The 23,587-nt window shown below is 44.5% G+C and overlaps 1 protein-coding gene and 2 pseudogenes across 2 annotated transcripts in view; all 3 read right to left on the minus strand.

Moving 5' to 3' along the window:
• RASGEF1C (RasGEF domain family member 1C) overlaps positions 1-23,587 on the minus strand; it is a 128,716-nt gene that overhangs the window by 52,705 nt on the left and 52,424 nt on the right. The gene's annotated exons all lie outside the window — the stretch shown is intronic.
• Positions 13,515-14,699, minus strand: LOC102268269 (zinc finger CCHC domain-containing protein 9 pseudogene; annotated as a pseudogene).
• On the minus strand, positions 19,999-20,502 carry LOC106701079 (large ribosomal subunit protein eL21-like; annotated as a pseudogene).

A 23,587-nucleotide genomic window follows, 5' to 3' on the forward strand; every position in this document is an offset into this window, starting at 1 on the left:
ACTTCTATCCAGGCTAAGATAAAGATAATTACCAGTATCATTAAATCCCTATGCACTTTCCCTGATAAATCAGGTTACTCCCTAACCTTTAGGCAAAAACCATCCTAGTTTTTGTGTTAATTGTTCCCTTGCTTTGCTTTATGGCATCTTGTGCATCTACCCCAAGCAACATACTTCTTAGTCTTAAAATCGGAGGGAAAGCACACACTGGCCATGCAAGGAAACAGCAGCACTACCCTCACTGGGCAGAGGCTACAGGAGGAGGTGAGTGAAGGAGTCTTGGGTCATGGTCTGACTTGGATCATGGTCCAAATTCCACTATCCTGGAATAGTTTTCACCATCCTTCAAAGGATTCCCTTATCATTCCTCTTGTGTTGGGTCTCCTGCTTTCTGTAGCTCATGTCTTCTTTTCTGGTTTATTTCCTTATTTTGATGGAGCTCATCCTCCAGTAGCTTCTTGAGAAAGAGTGCTTAGGAAACAAATCTGAATTGTAGGACGCCCAACTGGTGTCAGAAAAGTTGTGAGTGTGAAAGTAAAGGAGAAATGCACACTGGATCATCTCCGATCACAGTATACAGACCTCCTTTGGAGGCCTTAGACATTTCATCACCAGAGTTATTTTCTCACAGTCTTTGATACCTTTTACTTACTTCTTCTCTGTTTCCCTACAAGATCAAGAACCCTGGAACAGTCTTTCATGTCCACTGCAGCATCCCCATTGCCTGAACTGTGCTTAGGCACATGGTTGTTGCTGTTCAGTCACGAAGTCATGTCTGACTCTTTGTGACCCCGTGGACTGCAGCATGCCAGGCTTCCCTATCCTTCACTATCTCCAGGAGTTTGCTCAAATTCATGTCCATTGAGTCAGTGATGCCATCCAATTATCTCTTCCTCTGTCTCCCCCTTCTCCTCCTGCCTTCAATCTTTCCCAGCATCAGGGTCGTTTTCAATGACTCAACTCTTCGCATCAGGTGGCCAAAGTATTGGAGCTTCAGCTTCAGCATTAGTCCTTCCAATGAATATTCAGGGTTGATTTCCTTTAGGATTGATTGGTTTGATCTCCTTGCAATCCAATGGACTCTCAAGAGTGTTCTCCAGCACCACAGTTCAAAAGCATGACTTCTTTGGCACTCAACCTTCTTTATGGTCCAACTCTGACATCCATACATGACTAATAGAAAAACCAGAGCTGTGACTATACCCCCAAACACATCTAAAATGAAGAAATGAGTAAGTGGATGGATGACTATTAGATCCTGGTCCTATTTTGGCCACTGATCTATGGTATAGCCTGGGATGGAATGCTTCCCTCCTCTGGGCCTCATTTTCTCACTGAATTGGTGGGACTGGAGTGGGAAGGTACCTGACCTTGTCTAGCTCTGGTCTGCATAGGGGCAGAGGACTGCCCAATGTCAACAGCAACCTGGCTTCCTGCCCACAGCTCCTGCCTTCTTTCTGAAAATCAGGATGTTTGTGCGCCTCTAGATTCCTCCATCTTTCTGGGCCACAGAGGTCCCATGTACAGGCTGGAAATTTACCTCTGAGTCTCAAAGTGCCAGATGAGAATACAGGTGGACCAGGAGGTGGAGAATTGAGGCCCAGAGAGGGAACACTTGCACTACAGGTCCAAGTTCTGGTTCCCAACTTGGAGGATTCCCAGTCCTCAGTAGTGGAAGGAGGGACCACAGACCACAAGCCACCATGCCTGGCAGACTGAGGTGGGAGTCTCAGATTCTTCTTAGAGCCAAAACCAGAACTATCTTCCTGACTTAGATCTACTCTGTGTCACGCTGAGCAACTCAAAGCCAAACAGCATTTCATTAGTAACATTTGGTAATCAGCAGAGCTTCTTTACAGGCGTGCATTGTCATAAATAGATTCTTGTTTTTTTACCACTCATATTTTGGTGCTTTAAACTATTCTAGTTTCTTTGCCTTTTCATATACATTTCAGAATGACCTTGTCTATACCTACAAAAAATCCTTCTGGGATTTTGATTGGAACTGTAGCAAATCTGTAGATTCATTTGGGGAGAACTGATAGCTTTACTATGTTGAGTGTTCCCCGTGGACACAGTATATTTTTAATGTCATTGATTTCTACATTTCTAATATTTCCTTCCCTCTGTTTGCTTTGGTTCTATCTTCTTCTTTGTCTAGTTTCTTAAGGTGAACGTTTTAATTATTGATGTAAGGCTTTCTTCCCTTCTAATGTGAGAATTTAATGTTATTAATTCTTTTTTTTAGGCATATCCCACAAATTCTGCACTTACGGATTCAAAGCACCATTGATTGTATAGCACTGTAGTATGTATGTACTGAAAAATCATCCACATATAAATGGCCCTGCACAGTTCAAATCTGTGTTGTTCAAGGATCAACTATATTTGAAATAAGTTACTTAGAGAGCAAATTTGGAAAACTCAGCAATGGCCACAGGACTGGAAAAGGTCAGTTTTCATTCCAATCCCAAAGAAAGGCAATGCCAAAGAATGCTCAAACTACTGCACAATTGCACTCATCTCACACACTAGCAAACTAATTCTCAAAGTTCTCCAAGCCAGGCTTCAACAGTATGTGAACCATGAACTTCCAGATGTTAAAGCTGGCTTTAGAAAAGGCAGAGGAACCAGAGATCAAATTGCCAATATTCGTTGGGTCATCGAAAAAGTGAGAGAGTTTCAGAAAAACATCTACTTCTGCTTTATTGTTAGCCCCACTGTAAAGCTGCTGAGCAGGCGACCCACAAACCAGAGAACAATTATCCCAAAGAAGTTCTCTCACTGTTGTGAAAGTTCAAGGCCCCACACTGATTTCCCAACCTGGGGCTCCGGCAAAGGGACTGAGAGCCCACGGGGAATCTGACTTTGAAGGCCAGTGGGATTTGAATACACAACTTCCACAGGACTGGGGAAAGAGAAACTCACAAACAAAACCTTGTGTGCACCAGGACCCAGGAGAAGGGAGCAGTGACCCCACAAGAGACTGAGCCAGATTTGCCTGTGAGTTTTCAGGAGTCGCTGGTAGGGGTGTAGGTTGACAGTGGGCTTTATCCCAGGGATGCAAGGTTTCTTCAATATCTGCAAATCAATCAATGTAATACACCACATTAACCAATTGAAAAATAAAAACCATATGATTATCTCAATAGATGCAGAGAAAGCCTTTGACAAAATTCAACATCCATTTATGATTAAAAAAAAACTCTCCAGAAAGCAGGAATAAAAGGAACATACCTCAACATAATAAAAGCTATATATGACAAACCCACAGCAAACATTATCCTCAATGGTGAAAAATTGAAAGCATTTCCTCTAAAGTCAGGAACAAGACAAGGGTGCCCACTTTCACCATTACTATTCAACACAGTTTTGGAAGTTTTGGCCACAGCAATCAGAGCAGAAAAAGAAATAAAAGGAATCCAAATTGGAAAAGAAGAAGTAAAACTCTCACTGTTTGCAGATGACATGATCCTCTACATAGAAAACCCTAAAGACTCCACCAGAAAATTACTAGAACTAATCAATGATTATAGCACAGTTGCAGGATATAAAATCAACACACAGAAATCCCTTGCATTCCTATACACTAATAATGAGAAAACAGAAAGAGAAATTAAGGAAACAATTCCATTCACCATTGCAACAGAAAGAATAAAATACTTAGGAATATATCTACCTAAAGAAACTAAAGACCCATATATAGAAAACTATAAAACACTGGTGAAAGAAATCAAAGAGGACACTAATAGATGGAGAAATATACCATGTTCATGGATTGGAAGAATCAATATAGTGAAAATGAGTATACTACCCAAAGCAATTTATAGATTCAATACAATCCCTATCAAGCTACCAATGGTATTCTTCACAGAGCTAGAACAAATAATTTCACAATTTGTATGGAAATACAAAAAACCTCAAATAGCCAAAGCTATCTTGAGAAAGAAGAATGGAACTGGAGGAATCAACCTGCCTGACTTCAGGCTCTATTACAAAGCCACAGTTATCAAGACAGTATGGTACTGGCACAAAGACAGAAATATTGATCAATGGAACAAAATAGAAAGCCCAGAGATAAATCCACGCACATATGGACACCTTATCTTTGACAAAGGAGGCAAGAATATACAATGGATTAAAGACAATCTCTTTAACAAGTGGTGCTGGGAAAACTGGTCAACCACTTGTAAAAGATTGAAACTAGAACACTTTCTAACACCATACACAAAAATAAACTCAAAATGGATTAAAGATCTAAACGTAAGACCAGAAACTATAAAACTCCTAGAGGAGAACATAGGCAAAACACTCTCCGACATACATCACAGCAGGATCCTCTTATGACCCACCTCCCAGAATATTGGAAATAAAAGAAAAAATAAACAAATGGGACCTAATTAAACTTGGCTTCTGCACAACAAAGGAAACTATTAGCAAGGTGAAAAGACAGCCTTCAGAATGGGAGAAAATAATAGCAAATGAAGCAACTGACAAACAACTAATCTCAAAAATATATAAGCAACTCCTACAGCTCAACTCCAGAAAAAATAAATGACCCAATCAAAAAATGGGCCAAAGAACTAAATAGACATTTCTCCAAAGAAGACATACAGATGGCTAACAAACACATGAAAAGATGCTCAACATCACTCATTATCAGAGAAATGCAAATCAAAACCACTATGAGGTACCATTTCACGCCAGTCAGAATGGCTGCGATCCAAAAGTCTACAAATAATAAATGCTGGAGAGGGTGTGGAGAAAAGGGAACCCTCTTATACTGTTGGTGGGAAGGCAAACTAGTATAGCCACTATGGAGAGCAGTGTGGAGATTCCTTAAAAAACTGGAAATAGAACTGCCTTATGATCCAGCAATCCTACTGCTGGGCATACACACTGAGGAAACCAGAATTGAAAGAGACATGTGTACCCCAATGTTCATCACAGCACTGTTTATAATAGCCAGGACATGGAAGCAACCTAGATGTCCATCGGCAGATGAATGGATAAGAAAGCAGTGGTACATATACACAATGGAGTATTACTCAGCCATTAAAAAGAATACATTTGAATCAGTTCTAATGAGGTGGATGAAACTGGAGCCTATTATACAGAGTGAAGTAAGCCAGAAAGAAAAACACCAATACAGTATACTAACGCATATATATGGAATTTAGAAAGATGGTAACAATAACCCTGTGTACGAGACAGCAAAAGAGACACTGATGTATAGATCAGTCTTATGGACTCTGTGGGAGAGGGAGAGGGTGGGGAGATTTGGGAGACTGGCATTGAAACATGTATAATATCATGTATGAAATAAGTTGCAAGTCCAGGTTCGATGCACGATACTGGATGCTTGGGGCTGGTGCACTGGGACGACCCAGAGGGAGGGTGTGGGGAGGGAGGAGGGTTCAGGATGGGGAACACAGGTATACCTGTGGCAGATTGATTTTGATATATGGCAAAACTAATACAATATTGTAAAGTTTAAAAATAAAAGTAAAAAAAAAAAAAAAAGTCTGAAATGCAGTACTTGGGTCCAATCTTAAAAATGACACAATGATCTTGGTTCATTTCCAAGGCAAACCATTCAATGTCACAGTAATCCAAATCTATGCCCCGACAACTAATGCTGAAGAAGCTGAGGTTGAATTGTTCTATGAAGGCATACAAGACCTTCCAGAACTAACACCAAAAAAGATGTCCTTTTCATCACAGGGGACTGGAATGCAAAAGTAGGAAGTCAAGAAACACCTGGAGTAACAGGGAAGTTTGGTCTTGGAGTATAAAAGGAAGCAGGGCAAAGGCTAACACAGTTTTGCCAAGAGAACACACTGGTCATAGCAAACACCCTCTTCCAACAACACAGAGAAGACTCTACACATGGACATCACCAGATGGTCAATACTGAAATCAGGTTGATTATATTCTTTGCAGCCAAAGATGGAGAAGCTCTATACAGTTGGCAAAAACAAGACTGGGAGCTGATTGTGGCTCAGATCATGAACTCCTTATTGCAAAATTTGGACTTTAATTGAAGAAAGTAGGGAAAACCACTAGACCATTCAGGTGTGACCTAAATCAAATCCCTTACAATTATACAGTGGAAGTGACAAATAGATTCGAGAGATTAGTCTGATAGACAGAGTTCCTGAAGAACCATGGACAGAGGTTCATAACACTGTACAGGAGGCAGTGATCAAAACCATCCCCCCAAAAAGAAATACAACAAGGCAAAATGGTTGTCCAAGGAGGCCTTACAAAGCTGAGAAAGGAAGAGAAACTAAAGGCAAAGGAGAAAAGGAAAGATATACCCATCTGAAAGCAGAGTTCTAAACAATAATAAGGAGAGATAAGAAAACCTGCCTAAGTGATCAATGCAAAGAAATAGAGGAAAACAATAGAATGGGAAAAACTAGAGTTCTCTTCAAGAAAATTAGAGATACCAAGGGAACATTTCATGCAAAGATGGGCACAATAAAGGACAGAAATGGTATGAACCTAACAGAAGCAGAAGATATTAAGAAGAGGTGGCAAGAATACACAGAAGAACTGTACAAAAAGGATCCTAATGACCTGGATAACCATGATGGTGTGATCACTCACCTAGAGCCAGACATCCTGGAATGTGAAGTCAAGTGGGCCTTAGGAAGCATCACTATAAACAAAACTAGTGGAGGTGATGGATTCCAGCTGAGTTATTTCAAATCCTAAAAGATGATGCCGTGAAAGTGCTGCACTCAATATGTCAGAAAATTTGGAAAACTCAGCAGGGGCCACAAGACTGGAAAAGGTCAGTTTTCATTCCAATCCCAAAAAAGACCAATCCCAAAGAATGCTCAAACTACCACACAATTGCACTCATTTCACATGCTAGCAAAGTAATGCTAAAAATCCTTCAAGCTAGGCTTCAGCAGTACATGAACCAAGAACTTCCAGATGTTTAAGCTGGATTTAGAAAAGGCAGAGGAATCAGAGATCAAATTGCCAACATCTGTTGGATCATATAAAAAGTAAGAGAATTCCAGAAAAACATCTACTTCTGTTTCATTGACTATGCAAAAGCCTTTGACTGTGTGGATCACAACAAACTGTGGAAAGTTCTTAAAGAGACTGGAATACCAGGTCACCTTCCCTGCCTCCTGAGAAACCTGTGTGCAGGTCAAAAAGCAACAATTATAGCCAGACATGGAACAACGAACTGGTTCAAAATTGGGAAAAAAGTATGTCACGGCTGTATATTGTCACCCTGCTTATTTAATTATATGCACAGTAAATTATGTGAAATGACAGACTGAATGAAGCACAAGCTGGAATCAAGATTGCGGGAGAAGTATCAGTAAACTCAGATATGCAGATGACACCACCATTATGGCAGAAAGTAAAGAGGAACTAAAGGGCCTCTTGATGAAGGTGAAATAGGAGAGTGAAAAAGCTGGCTTAAAATTCCACATTCAAAAAACTAAAATCATGGCATCTGGTCCCATCACTTCATGGAAAATAGATGGAGAAACAATGGAAACAGTGACAGCCTTTATGTTCTTGGGCTTCAAAATCACATCTCTCAGCCTTCATAGAACTGAAGTGACTTATGGTCTTGCTCTGGATTAGGCTTTGGCTTATGGAAATGTTGTGACTGGTTTGATCTTCTATCTAGAACACTAAAATTTCTCCATATTAGCTATAAGGTTATTTCACTTTTGTATCACTTGTGTGTTCACTGGAGTAGCACTTTTCATTTCCTTCAAGAACTTTCCCTTTGCATTAACTATGTGGCTACCTTTGGCACAAGAGACCTACCTTTCAGCCTATCTTGGCTTTTGACATGCCTTTCTTACTAAGTGTAATCATTTCTAGCTTTTGATTTAAAGTGAGAGATGTGTGATTCTTTCTTTTACTTGAACATTTAGAGGCCCTTGTAAGGTTATAATTGATCTAATTTCAATATTGTTGCATTTCAGGGAATAGGAAGGCTGGAGGAGAGGGGGAGAGTTGGGGAACAGGCTGTTGGTGGAGCAATCAGGGTATATATACATATATATATATATAAAGTATATATATATAATATATATAAGTATATTAATATATATATATATATTACATTTGTTACATTATGGGTGCTGTCTGTGGTACCTCAAGACAATTACAATAGTATTGTCAAAGATCATTAATCGGAGACCACCATAACAATTACAGTAATAATCAAATAGTTTGGAATATTGTAACAAACTGTAACACAGAGACACAAAGTGGGCAAGGCTGTTGGGTAGAAATGGAGTATTTCCTGCCGCATTAATAAACAAGAATGTCACAGTCATCAGCGATTCCAGCTCTCCAGGGCAAACAGGAAGAACACCACCTGTGGAACAATACCTGTGATCTGCGCTGAAAAATTGGCCCCAGATAGTTGAGATGCACATGAAGTGAATGATTGCAGTGAGCCCAGACTCTTGCATCTTCCCATATACAGAAAAGTGCTAAATTTCTTGAGATATCTGGTTTTCCTTAGTTAACAACAACCGTTTACTGTTCAGATTACCTTCCCCTTGTTGCAAACTTCTATTTAACCTGGCTCCTCCCCCTCACCTACTGCCTCCTTGGAGCAGCTCTCTTAGGGTGACTTGAAACTTGAGATGCTGTCTCCCAGGCTTGAAGTCCTAAAAATTCCCACTGAATAAAACATAACTCTTAACTTTTAGGTTGTGACTATCTTTTTTTTAAGTCAACACAGAGTTGCCACAAACCTTCAATTAGTAAAACATGAAACATCTGCAAAGTGCAAGAAAATGAAGTATGTTTGTATGTACATTTCATAGTCTATTTAGAATTAATATTTTTCACCACTTCAAGTGAAACAGGAAAAACTTAGCCACCATTAGGGTGCTTTACCTGCTCTCCTCTATATTTTAAGCATCTCATGTGTTACATCTACATACACTGAAAACCTCATCTGACAACGCTTTCATCTTTGTTTTCAACCATCGAACACACGTTAAAAATTCAAAGGGAGAATAGTCTGTTGTATTTATATAGATATTTATCATTTCTATTACCCTTCCTCATTCCTGATGTTTTAAGTGTCCTGGCATCATTTCCTTTCTACCAGGGCAGCTTCCTTTAACAATGCAAAAGAGCAGGTCTGTTGGCAATAAATTCTTAGTTTTCTTTCACCTGAGTGTTTCTTATAACATCTTCATTCCTGAATGACTTTTTCAATGGCTCTAGAACTGTGGGTTAACAGTTCTTTTCTTTCAGCATGTTAAAAAATGTTGTTTCAACTATTTCTGACCTCTTTGGTTTCTAATGAGAAAGCTACAATCATTTGATACATTCTTCACTTGTAAGTAAAGCATCATTTCTCCTGGTAGCTCTTAAGATTTTTTCTTTGTGTTTATTTTTCACTGGTTTGATTATGATGTATCTGGGCACGAGTTCCTTTGTGTTTTATTCTGTTTGGATTATACCTTGTTTTGGGGTTCGTGAATATGTGGATCTATTCAGTTCAGTTCAGTTCAGTTCATTCGCTCAGTTGTGTCTGACTCTTTGCGACCCCATGAATCACAGCACGCCAGGCCTCCCTGTCAATCACCAACTCCCAGAGTTCACCCAGACTCATGTCCATTGAGTCAGTGATGCCATCCAGCCATCTCATCCTCTGTCGTCCCCTTCTCCTCCTGCCCTCAATCCCTCCCAGTATCAGAGTCTTTTCCAATGAGTCAACTCTTCGCATGAGGTGGCCAAAGTACTGGAGTTTCAGCTTTAGCATCATTCCTTCCAAAGAAATCCCAGGGCTGATCTCCTTCAGAATGGACTGGTTGGATCTCCTTGCAGTCCAAGAGACTCTCAAGAGTCTTCTCCAACACCACAGTTCAAAGGCATCAATTCTTCGGTGCTCAGCCTTCTTTACAGTCCAACTCTCACATCCATACATGACCACAGGAAAAACCATAGCCTTGACTAGATGAACCTTTGTTGGCAAAGTAATGTCTCTGCTTTTCAATATGCTATCTAGGTTGGTCATAACTTTCCTTCCAAGGAGTAAGCGTCTTTTAATTTCATGGCTGCAGTCACCATCTGCAGTGATTTTGGAGCCCAGAAAAATAAAGTCTGACAGTGTTTCCACTGTTTCTCCATCTATTTCCCATGAAGTGATGGGACCAGATGCCATGATTTTTGTTTTCTGAATGTTGAGCTTTAAGCCAACTTTTTCACTCTCCTCTTTCACTTTCATCAAGAGGCTTTTGAGTTCCTCTTCACTTTCTGCCATAAGGGTGGTGTCATCTGCATAGCTGAGGTTATTGATATTTCTCCCGGCAATCTTGATTCCAGCTTGTGTTTCTTCCAGTCCAGCGTTTCTCATGATGTACTCTGCATATAAGTTAAATAAGCAGGGTGACAATATCTTTGATTAAATTGAGATGCTTTAAGCCATTGTTTCTTCAAACACTTCTTCTGAATTACACTTTTTCTCCTATCCTTTTGGGACTCTAGTGACATAAGTGTTAGACTTCTGCTGTTATTCTAGAGGTGCCTGAAGCTCTGTTAATTTTTCTTTCAATTTCTCTCCATTGTTCAGACTGGATAATTTCTACCAAACTACCTTCAGTATCACTGATCATTTTCCCTCTCATTTCCAGTTCTGTTAGATTTGGATTATTGTTATTTTTTTCAGTTCTAAGATTTCCATTTGGTTCTTTTATATCTCTTATTTCTTTGCTGATATAGTCTATCTTTCTATTTGTTTCAGAAGTGTTTCCCCTTACTTGTTGGAGCATTTTTACAATAGCTTGCTTAAAGTCTTTGTCAGATAATATGAGTTTGCTAGGTTTTATCTTAGCATTGGCATCTATTCACTATCTTTTCTCATGTGAGTTGAGATTTCCTAGTTCTTCACAGGTAAAGTAATTTTGGATGGTGTTATAGACATTTTGAATACTACGTTTACAAATTCTGATTCTTTTAAAAATCCCGTGGAGAATATGTATGTTATTGTTTTGATAGGCAATTGATTCAGAGGGGCTTTTTCCTAAAGCTCTGATGGGGTTGTGGTTTTAATGTTAGTTTTATTTTCAAAGCCATTAAGTTGATGTTCAAATTTGTGTGCCATGCAGCAGCTAATCTGAGACATGGACAGCAGTCTATTTTGTACTTTGGTTTGTTGCTGTTCAGTTTCTAAGTCATGTCCAACTCTTTGCAACCCCATGGACTATAGCATGCCAGGCCTCCATATCCTTCACTATCTCCAGGAGTTTGCTCAAACTCATGTCCATTGAATTGGTGATGCCATCCAACTATTTCATCCTCTGTCTCCCCCTTCTCTTCCTGCCCTCAATCTTTCCCAGCATCAGGGTCCTTCCCAGTGAGCCAGTTCTTCACATCAGGTGGCCAAAGTATTGGAGCTTCAGCTTTAGCATCAGTACTTCCATTGAATATTCAGGGTTGATTTCTTTTAGGATTGACTGGTTTGATCTCCTTGCAGTCCAAGGGACTCTCAAGAGTCTTCTCCAATACCACAGTCTGAAAACATCAATTCTTTGGCACTCAGCTTTCTTTAAGGTCCAACTCTCCTATCTGTACATGACTACTGGAAAAACCATAGCTTTGACTATACAGACCTTTGTTGGCAAAGTGATGTCTCTGCTTTTTAATATGCTGTCTAGGTTTGTCATCTGGTTCCATTGCCGCTAAGCTGCTAAGTCACTTCAGTCGTGTCCGACTCTGTGCGACCCCATAGATGGCAGCCCACCAGGCTCCTCTGTCCCTGGAATTCTCCAGGCAAGAATACTAGAGTGGGTTTCCATTTCCTTCTCAATGCATGCATGCATGCATGCTAAGTCACTTCAGTCATGTCTAACTCTGTGCAACCTTATGGACAGCAGCCCACCAGGCTCCTCTGTCCACAGGATCCTCTAGGCAAGAATACTGGAATGGGTTGCCATTTCCTTCTCCTGGTCCCATTACTTCATGGCAAATAGATGGGGAAAGAGTGGAAACAGTGATAAACTTTATTTTGGGGGGGCTCCAAAATCACTGCAGATGGTGACTGCAGCCATGAAATGAAAAGATGCTTGCTCCTTGGGAGAAAAGTTATGACCAAACTAGACAGCTTATTAAAAAGCAGAGACATTTCTTTGCCAACAAAGGTCTTTCTAGTCAAAGCTATGGTTTTTTCTAGTAGTCATGTCTGGATGTGAGAGTTGGACTATAAAGAAAGCTGAGCGCCAAGAACTGATGTTTTTGAACTGTGGTATTGGAGAAAACTCTGGAGAGTCCCTTGGACAGCTAGGAGATCCAACCAGTCCATTCTAAAGGAAATCAGTCCTGAATATTCATTGGAAGGACTGATACTGAAGCTGAAACTCCAATACTTTGGCCACCTGAGTCATTTGAGAAGACCCTGATGCTGGGAAAGATTGAAGGCAGGAGGAGAAGGGGATGACAGAGGATGAGATGGTTGGATGGCATCACCAGCTTGATGGACATGAATTTGAGTAAACTCCAGGAGTTGGTGATGGACAGGGAGGCCTGGCGTGCTGCAGTCCATGAGGTTGCAAAGAGGTTGCAAAGACATGACTGAGTGACTGAACTGAACTGAAGTAGGTTTGTCATAGCTTTTCTTCCAAGGAGCAAGCATCTTTTAATTTCATGGCTGCATTCAATCTGCAGTGGTTTTGGGGCCCCCCAAAATAAAACCTGCCACTGTTTCCATTTTTCCCCCATCTATTTGCCATGAAGTGATGGGACCAGATGCCATGATCTTAGTTTTTTGAATGCTATTTTAGGTTTTTCACTCCTCTTGCACCTTCAAGATGCTCTTTAATTCCTCTTTGTTTTCTGCCATTAGAGTGGTATCATCTGCTTATTTGAGGTTATTGATATTTCTCATGGCAATCTTGATTCCAGCTTGTGCTTCATCCAGCCCGGCATTTTGCATGATGTACTCTGTATGTAAGTTAAATAACCAGGGTGACAATATACAGCCTTGATGTACTCTTCCGACTTTGAACCAGTCCATTGTTCCATGTCCATTTTTTAATACAAAATGAGTTTTTATTTAATATTTTAAAAATAATACATTTGTGGCAAGTGTAAATAAAGTTCTAACATAATAATAAATTGATAATTTGAACCAAGAAAATAATAGGGCCACAAATGCAATTCCAAATGCAAAGCAGTTATCCTATGTTTAAGGATAGTTTATATTAATGTATATTTTTGTTTTTAAGAAAAAGATGATTACAAAAAAAGATGTATAATTGGGTATATAGCCATTTAGGTATACCTAAGTTCTATTGGTCAAAAATATATTCTTTTAGAAAATCCATTTTAAACATCTTATACTTTTTTCAGTGATTTTCTCCAGCTCTTTGATGGACTGAACTCAGGAACTGGTTTGGCCATACTTGAATTATACTGATATATACAATACAGGCCTCCAAGGGGCAGTCCAGCTCTAACTTGTGAAGTAGGCCCAGTTCAGAATGTTGAACAAACAGTAGTACTAATCATCAAAAGTTACCAACTTTAGGTATGTTTGTTTTGGGTTTCTGTGGTTTAGGCACATCCAAAATTTCTTCATAATCCGCACTCATTCTTTTTGCCCCAGTGACCAACTGTGACCATTTGATCTGAATTTTAGGACAATCTTTCTTCAAATGTTCCACAGAGCCACATAGTCTGCAGCCACCACCATCAGCATAGAGTCCTTTGGGATTATCAGGACAAGATCTGGACAGATGTCCCATTTCCCCACAAACAAAACATTTTGCAAAAGGAAGTTCACCAAGAGCTGGGTCTAGTTTAACCTTGCACTTGTGGATCCACACCAGTAACATATTCCAGTGCCCATTTCTTGATTCTCAAGGGCAGCAGGGCAATCTGCAATCCCATGGCCAGCTGTCTACAATGGAAACATATTGCATTTTTCTTTGCTGCTTGTCTTTTTAATCGTCTTCCTTCCCAGCAATTGTCTTTCTTTAAGGCAACTACAATTTTTTCCCTTACTTCCAGACTGTTGCTATCATCTCACCATGTGAACCGTCTGTGAGTTTTGCCTTAGATATTCCATTAATCCATTCACATCTTCATTTAAATACTCCTTTTTCTTTTTATTCTTTTTGTGTTTTGCTTGGGATGCATAATTTTTAAGGCACAGCCTATTGGCTTCAAGTTGTTTACTCTTTGGAAGGTTTTGGCTTTGTCCCTCAAAGGACCCCTTCTTCATGTTCTCCCATAATGTTGTAGAGAAGAGTCTTTTGTTCTGTGTGGTAATAACTCGTGCCCATCTGGCAGGGCTTCATCAGAGGTTTATCAATCACACAAGAATCCTCCAGAGCAGCAGAGTTACCAGGCCAGAGAAACACGTGCCCCTGTGGTGGTGGCACCTCCATGTCCAGTTCTGTTGCTTCTTGACCTGCATACAGATTCCTTAGGAGGCAGGTAAAGTGGCCTGATATTCCCATCTCTTTAAGAACTTTCCACAGTTTGTTGTGATCTACATAGTCAAAGGCTTTTGCATAGTCAGTGAAGCTAATGTTTTTCTGGAACTCTCTTGCTTTTTCTATGATCCAATGGATGTTGGCAATTTGATCTCTGGCTCCTTTGCCTTTTCTAAATCCAGCTTGTACATCTGGAAGTTCAAAACCTATGATGTACTCTTTAGGGTCAGATCCCAACCTGTGCAGCTTGGGCATTAGCCCAGAAGTTAATAAAAAACTTTATGAGGTAGCTTTCCTGACCTCCTCTCTCCTGGGGCTCCCTTTTTTGGTCTTCAAGCCAGAAAGCTAGGGCTTTGCTTACCCAACTTTCCCAGTTCTGCTATGCACTTCCCATGACTATGCCTGAATCTAGGGCTAAACGATGGGAGGACAAAAGAGAAAGAAAAGTGCCATGTTCATCCTGCCTTCAGTTTGGCAATAATGCATCTGTTCAGAGAGAAAGGCTCCCCTACCTCAGAGTTTTAGGTTCTTGCAGGGTCCATGAAATGCTGTTGTGGAATTGCTTGTGAGCTGGAGTATAAAAGCACAGGAAAGATGTTTTTAAATGTAGTTTCCTACTCTCTCTAGGAGACCGCTCACTTGCTCCTTGAGCCAGAATCAGCAGATGTCTCCCGAAGCTCTCTGTGTCACTGTTGATGTCCCTTTTAGTTTTCAGGCTGCCCTGAGTTTAGACGGGGAACACAAGTGGAGGAAAAATGGTAAGCTCACTGACAATTAGGTGGTACTTCAAATTATGATTTTCTTCTCCAATCTGCCTGTTATTACTTAGTTTTCAAAGTAGCTACTCCCTGCATCCTGTTTGATTTTAAGCTGCAGTCAGTGGGAGAGACAGAATGGAGTATACTTACATGATCCTACAACCTAAATGTTGGTGTTTATATTTTTGTAGTTTTATTCTTTTTAAAAATCAATAATGTTTGTTTTCATTACATTAACATTGCATGTTTTCATTACATGGAAACTTTCAAGTTGTGGGAAGTGATAATGGTGATTCTGATAGAAATGTAAAATTTCATTACAGAATATTTGCATTTTAATAAACGAGTTTTTATTAGAAAAATTGTAAGCAAGACTACTCCAGTAATGCCTGCCTGCTGTGCCCCACATATGTATCCACACTCTAACCACTGAGTCAAGTTTTCAATGTTTCTTCCATTTTAGAAGACCCTTCTGTTCGTTTTGAAGATCAGCTGCAGTGTTGCCTCCTAGAAGAAGCCTTCAGAAATGCAGTAGACAGGGGCCAGGTCCAATGCATTTGGAGGTGGCCACAAGAGGAGCTGAGTAAAGAAAGGGTCCTCTGAGCAGCTGGGGTTATAGAGACAGACTTGGGAAGGGCTGGTAGGCTGGGACAGGAGAAGCTGTTGGCAGGTGGGTATGTGGGCCCTGAGCCTGAGTTTCCCCCCAAACACAGTGCAGATGATAAGCCCACATAAGCATGGAGAGGTTGTGAGTGACTGTGCCCAGCGCAGCACTGGAACTTGATCAGAACCATCTCTGATTACACCCCATGGAATGGCTGGACCTCCTCTAAAGTCCTTCTCATGGACTGTGAAGTCCCACCAACTGGGCTCCAAGCTCACCTCTCCAACCTCGCCCCAAATCCTTTCCTTGCATACACTACACTTATTCCTACCTCAGGGCTCTGTGCTTCCCTCACTGGGAACACCCTTCCCCCAGGTCTTCACCTGGCTGCTACCCTCTTATCCCCGATCAAAGCCTTCTCTGACCACAGGTTCACATGGTATTCACTGCCCAGTCATTCTCCACACTGGTTCTGTGCTTAGTCATTCACTCGTGTCCGACTCTTTGAGATCCCATGGACTGTAGCCCACCAGGCTCCTCTGTCTTTTGTATTTTTCAGGGAAGAATACTGGAGTTGGTTGCCATTTCCTCCTCATTTCATATTCCTGTGGCATGAAGTTGTATCTTATTTACTTGCTTGGCCCCTGTTCTCCCCATGTGACCATGAGTTCTTGAGGGTATGGCTTTGCCAGCCCTACTCAAGGCTGTACCACCGACATCTGGAACAGGGCTCACCTAGCACTTGCTGAAGGGCTAAATAAAGGAATGAATGAATGAACAAACAACAGCCACGAGGAGGTGACTGGTGCAACAGCAGACAGAGGAGGGCAGAGAAAGTGCTCAGGGGTGCCTGGCCAGTGGCCAAGGCTACCAGTGGTGACCGTACTGCCCCGTGGGGCTGGCCTGCCAGGCGACAGCTGCCAGGGAGTAGAGTGGCTCGTTTTGTGAGGGGAAACAAGGGTCTTATTTACCACAGACAATGAATTTCAAGACTGTGTGAAAAACACATTTGTCACTGAGATGTGTGAATCGAGGACACAGGAATGAAAGCGCTAGCTGTTCTTCAGCTGAGTCTTCCCCCAACCCCCGCCAGCCAGCTGAGAGGCACAGCCCTGCCTGTCCTGGCCTGGGCCCCGCCTGGGATCTGTGGGAGCAACCATCCGGGGAGGCTCCCCACCCTCCTGTGATCGACCAGAGTCAGCCGTGCCCAGGTTTTTCTCCCGCTGAGCCTCCTGATGGCTCTCCTGGTCCCAGGCCTCAGCCGAGCCACTGTCTGTGCTTCAGCCAAGGGCTGCACTGGCAGCCGCTCACGTCCCTCTCTTGTTCTCCTCCTCATCAGGCCTGAGTCCCGAGTGTGGTGGGAGCTGTGGAAGCAGCCCTGAGGTGGCCCCCTGCTCTCGGTCCCTCCTCACCGCAGGTTGTGAGGTGTGTGTCTCTCTCTAGTGAGTGGGTGGGGTTGGGACGACCCTTTTGTGGGCCCTGCCCAGTTAGAGCCCAGTTAGAGGGCATGGGCTCTTGTAAGCACTATAGAGCCGTTCCAAATCAGGGCCCTTGAGTCCCAGAGAATTGGTACTTAGTTGCTCAGCTGTGTCCAACTCTCTGTGACCCCAAGGACCGTAGCCCACCAGGCTCCTCTGTCCATGGGATTCTCCAGGCAAGAATACTAGAGTGGGTTGCCAGGCCCTCCTCCAGGGCATCTTCCCAACCCAGGGATGAAACCCAGGTCTCCCACATTGCAGGCAGATTTTTTTACCATCTGAGCTATCTGAGCCCCAGAGAGTTGGAGACAGACCAAGTTGGAAGCCACGGCCCTGGTTCCAGGTTCAGGGGCCGCATGGTGAGACCCAGGCCATGGCTCCCCATTCCAGGCATCCTGGGGCCCCCCTCCAGCCCAGGAGTGGGATCCCCACCGCCAGAACCTCCTTAGGGAGGGAGGACCCCATCGGCAACAGAGGAGGAAACCACTCTCAGTTTAAGTTTGTGGCTTCCTCATTATCAGGCCTGAGTCTCGAATGTGATGACAGAGCCTGGGACTTTCAGCTTCCATGGCTGAGCCCTGAAGGCAGGCCTCAGGTGAATCTGGAAGGTGTGAGCATTTATGAGGTCCCAGGCCTGGTGCCTGCTCACCTGGAGGCGGCAGGGCAGGAGGAACCTCACATGCAGACACTGTAGACTGGAAGGAAGGGGACATCAACAAGGACCACGGTCCCCACCTCCTGTGGCCTTGGAACCCAACATAACCCTGGCGATGACAACACCCCAGCAAACCCCGAGCCAGCCTTCTGGGCTGACGGATTTGCTTTCATCAAAGCTGACAACATTGGGATTGCCTAGGCCAGTGTGCATGGCAACCACTGCCCTGCCTCCCTGCTGAGGGTCAGCCCCCACTGCCTGCATACCCTCAGGGATGCTGCCCATCTGTCTTTGGAGTCTGAGGCAAAAATAGCTAATCGCATCTCCATGTTCTGCATGAGTCACCCACACCTCTTCACAAACGCTTCTCAGGCATTTTCAAAGACAGCAAACAGTCGGCAAAAATAAAAGCTTTATTTTTTATCCCTGTGGCTTCTGGGATTTGTTTCAGTATCTGGGGAGGCAAGCCTGGGAGGCTTGGTGATGAGCTCCATGGGCTACATGGAGCAGGGAGGGGGTCTTCCTCACTGCCTGGTAGTGGAACAGCCTCCTCACCTGTATGAGCCTCAGTTCCCACATCTATAAAGTGGGCTCATAATAGCCCCCCTTGGTGGATCTACTGGGGTCAGAAGTAGAGTCACTGCTCTGTTGGCATGGTGCTGCTCACTCTGTGATGAGAGGCACTCAGGCTCCTGGCCAGGAGGTTGCACCGGCTTGCTTCTGTGCCTCCTTCAGGCAGGAACTGCCCCGGCTGCCTAGCCTTCCACTGCCACTTGGGTTATCCGGCCTTTCTCTGAGCTCAGGTCTCTCTGAGCTAGCCAAGTGCACCTTAAGCTGTCTTGATCAGGGCCCAGGAATCACGAGGTGGTTGAGGAAGTGGGGGCATGGAGGTGTAGGGATCCCCAGCAGTTAGAACAGTCTGGGGTGTGCAAAACTCACAGGCGCTGCTGCCCACTGACTCCCCTCAGACCCTCCTGTCAAGCTCAGCCAGGGACTTCCTGCCCCAGCCTGAAAAGAACTGGGTCCACATTCTCCCTTCTCCAGAATCCCTACCAGGCTCCCCCCACCTCCTGGGAGCTGGAGCCCACCTGGATCTCCTCCCCACTTGTGTGGCCTCTTGCCCTCTGGCCCTCCCACCTGCCCACCAACATTCCGTTCCGCCTCTCTGGACCCTCCCTGCCTCCAGGCCTCTGCACTGCTGTACTCTCTTCCTGGATGGCAGAGGCTGAAGTTCAACCTGCTGTCCTCTCCTCCAGGGAGCCTGACTCAATCCCCTCGGCCCTGCTAATGGCCACAGCTCCCTTTCTGGGATCCCATGCCGTTCACACATCCTCTGAGCAATTTGTCCCTGGGCAAGGCCTGTGGTCCCTGTGTGGCTCTCTCACCTACTCATTCATGGCCAGGGAGGGCGCAGTTCACTTCTGTCCCTCATATGGATCCAGGCGGGCAGTTGCCAAGTGCATCCACAATGGTCACTCCAGGTAAATCAAGAGGTTGACAAGCAGGGGTCCAGGTGTCCCGCCCCTGTAAATGGTGGATCTGCTGACCTTATTTACACAAGGGTTTTCATGAGAATCAGCATTTCTGCCTTTACTTAAGAGCTCAGAAGAGCCAGCCACATCAAGCCTCCATTCCTTCCTGGCACTTGTCCCTCTACTCAGGGAGGCCACCAGCTTGCTGTCCCCATCATCTGGCTGGCCTGATTAAGCCCTCTGTGGTCACTGAGGCACGTTCGGGTGCCTCAGGGGACCCGGTGTTCTAAGAGACCAGAGACCAGACCCTTGCACTGGCTGCACCTCCCTGGGGGTCACACAGACATCGCTCCCTAGGACGTTTGCTCCTAGCTAGAGACATCTGTCAGGGGTCTGGAAAGATAGATAGATAGATACAGTAGTTTATTAGCTTGAACACCAAGCTATCTTACATCTTTTAGGAAGAAAAAACACTAAATTTAAAAACGCACCACCCACTGAATTTGGACACAATTAAAATGTGTTAAGCATTTCCTTGGGGAAGGGACACAACACCTCTACTCAATTAAGAGAAACATTCATATGGTCTAGGTCTTTATTTTTATACCCACATGCCATGGATTCGTAGGAATCAGCCCCAGGAGTTCAGGCTCCTTCCCATTCGTCCTCAAGCAGTGTGCTTCTTTGGGTGGAGCAGGCTGGTGCTTCAGCTGAACCCAAGGCCCTTTTTCTTTGACTTCCTTCTTTTTCTGATCATTTTCCTTCACACATTTCAGGAAGCTATCTTGGCTGTTAGAGTCCTTAATATGCTCAATACGCACATTAATTCTCTTGGCAAGAATCTTGCCCTTAACTTGTTTGCTTACAATGATGCCAACAGCATGCTGGGTAACACTGCAGACTCATCCACTTTTGCCATGGCAACATTTGTGGGGCATTCCTTCTTGAACAGTACCGATTGCCTTGATAGCCACAATATCACCCTTCTGGTAGATGCACATGTATGTGGCCAAAGGAACAACCCCATGTTTTCTAAAAGGTCCAGAGGTCATTCAGCACGTGTCCCTCCTCTTCCTCTTCGTGTTGCTCATTTTGGCAAATTACTGGAAGATGGTGGTTCCAGCCGAAAGGCAGGAAAGATCTTAATGGACAGAGAAATAATTTCACTTCTCCCTGAATTTGGAAATCTGAAGGAAGTAATTAAAACCCATGGGATGGTCCCAGAGCACTGGGCAGGTGAACGCGCTGCAGCCCCCTCCCCCTGCAGATGGATGGCAGCACTGGAGCAGGAGGGCCCAGGCAACAGCAAGCAGGGCCACTCAGCTGCAAATAGCTCCAGGAAGCAAGAAGCTGCTTTTAAATACCCCTCATTCCTGCTATAAGAGGAAGTTCTCACAGCTGAACTTTAACAAATTCGTTGTTGTCTTTTCTGGGAAGATGAGGGAAGATGAAGTCATCCTTGTTATAATAAAACAAAGAAACATACTGTTTTTCTCTGGCTTCTCTCAGGAGTCGTGAGTAGACAGAGAAAAGGCTCTTGTCAGAGAAGCTGGGAGGATGTGTGAGTGTATCTGAGGCCCAAACCGGCGGCTCCACTGGGCATTCTGGGTCAGTCCTGGCCTGTGCCACAGCCTCTGGACTTGTGGGGCCCTCATCCACGGCCAGCACCATGTAGCATGTGCACAAATGCGACTGTGAATCTTGTTCCCTCTAGGATTGCTGAAAAGCAGTTTGATTGTCACCTGCAGGGGGACATAGAAGGGGTTCTATGGTTGTCACAGAAGGGGAAACTGAGGCTCAGAGAGAGGACCTAACCTGTGTTAGGTCACCTAGTTTGACTGGGTGGGGGACAAGATAGCCCCCACCCCTTCCATGGATTCAAACTAATATTGGGCTTTTATTGACTTCTGAAATGGTCTGGGGTAGCCCACAGCCATGATGGATTCTGACTTGAGAGGTTCTCCATGCAGAGACCCAGGCAGCTTGTGTAAGGAAAGGCCCAGGCCGGATGCGGGGGCTACTGAGGTCACAGGCAGTAGAGGCTGGCCCAGTGCACATGGCCAGCGCTGGGCGTCCATGCAGAGCAGGGCCTCCCCAGCCACTGTCCTAAAAGACAGTCAGGGAGGCAGTGGTGTTAGAACTTGAGTCCTGTGTGAAGACATCACTTGGGCATGGCCACCTTTGCAAAAGCCAGTGAGCCTCTGCCTCTAAAGCTGAAACCTCTCACATTGGGGGTTCAGTTCAGTTCAGTTCAATTGCTCAGTTGTGTCCAACTCTTTGAGACCCGTGGACCACAGTACACCAGGCTTCCCTGTCCATCACCAACTCCCAGAGCTTGCTCAAACTCATGTCCATTGAGCTAGTGATGCCATCCAACCATCTCATCCTCTGTCATCCCCTTCTCCTCCTGCCTTTAATCTTTCCCAGCATCAGGGTCTTTTCAAATGAGTCAGTTCTTTGCATCACGTGGCCAAAGTATTGGAGCTTCAGCTTCAGCATCAGTCCTTACAATGAATATTCAGGACTGATTCCCTTTAGGATGGACTGGTTGGATCTCCCTGCAGTCCAAGGGACTCTCAAGAGTCTTCTTCAACACCACACCCTGAGGGTAGGGTCATCCTGATCAGGTGTGAGCACTGAACATCTGTCCCTGCCCTCAGCATCTGGGGAAGGCTGGTTGTCAATTGGAGCTGCATTCCTGGAAAATGCAGATGCCGAGATCTCACGCCAGCTTGTGGACAGCCCAGGTGGTTCTGATGCCCAAGCAGCCAAATCCTCCACCTAGAGGGGTCCCAGAGGTGGGGACCCTCCAACTGTCACCCATCCAAGAGCCCTTGGGCAAGGCCCACCCACCTCAGAGCTTCCTAATAAAGTGCATACAGTGCACCACCTCACTTGTGGACAGGAAGACACTGGTGTGAATCAGCTGCCTTGTGCCAAACAAACTCACAGCCCAGATACGGTTACCTCTTCCCTCAAATCTCTGCGTCCAACCTTGCTGCTGCTCTTATCCTCCCTGTTTCATTTGAGGCAACCCTGGTTGAGTGACTTGTGCACTGCAGTGTGGGGAGCTGGGGGAGCCAGGCCAGGACATAGTGTGTGACCCAGAACCCAGCTCATGCCACCTCCTCCACTCTGGGCCCTGGGTCACATGTATCAGTGCAAGGAATCGCCAAGGCGGAGTGTGAAGAAGTGAGGGCAGCCACCAGGAGAAGTCTTCACAGGGCTGGGGACACCTATATGCCAGGTATCAGAATGGTGACAAGGGTGAGGCTCCCCTGTGCACACCTGTCCTCTGCACACCTGCTCTGTGCAGCCCCCTGCATCCCTCCAAGAACCAGGCTCAGGGCCTTCAGGACATGAAACCCTTCACTCCAGTGTTTTTTGAATGACACATTCCAGGATCATTTTCATATTTCCAGGCCTGACAACTCTCTGCACAGCTATTCACTTAGTCATGTTTTTCATATCAATTCACATTTTAAAATTAGTATCATTCTTAATGATAGTATCTATGAACTCATGGGTCTAATGTGCTGGCCATGTGCTTTTTAAAATGTGTTCAAATAAACATGCTGACACGTGTCAGTGACTGAAGAGTGAATAATGTTATGGCGGTCAGTGCTCAGCATTGCTGGAGTGACTCAAGAGTGAATAAATGTATTGCAGTTAGTCCTCGGCATTGCTGGCCCCTGAAGACAACAGCTGGCGCTGAGGTGGATTATAGGTCCTCCAGTCTCGGAGTCTCTTAGGTGAACCAAGCTGCTTCCTTGACATGCCCGAGACCCACAGGGACCTCAGCTGGGCACAACCTCCAGCAGCAGGTGGCCCCTGAGGCAGAGGCCACGCAGGCCATGCCCTCGCCTAGGTACACGTTCCACGTGGGCTCCAGTCCACGGAGGGCCGTCCAGCCATGCTGAGTGCTACTTTCATCTTGGCCCAGGCGGCTGGCTATCAGTCGTGTCATCAGGACAACAAAGTCCAGGCTTTGTGCGGGCTGCCAGGCCAGCCCAGGCACCCCATGTCACACCTCCAAGACTCGCCAGGATAAGGCTGGGAGGAATCACCGCTTGTGCAGATGGGCCCTGCTGCTCAGGGGACAGGCACTTCTGGGACTAACACTTCAGAAAGACTCCGCCACAAAGACACTCCGAAAACATCAGTGCTTTGGCAATG

This window comes from Bos mutus, chromosome 7, assembly GCF_027580195.1.
Source record: "Bos mutus isolate GX-2022 chromosome 7, NWIPB_WYAK_1.1, whole genome shotgun sequence".
NCBI lineage: Eukaryota > Metazoa > Chordata > Mammalia > Artiodactyla > Bovidae > Bos > Bos mutus.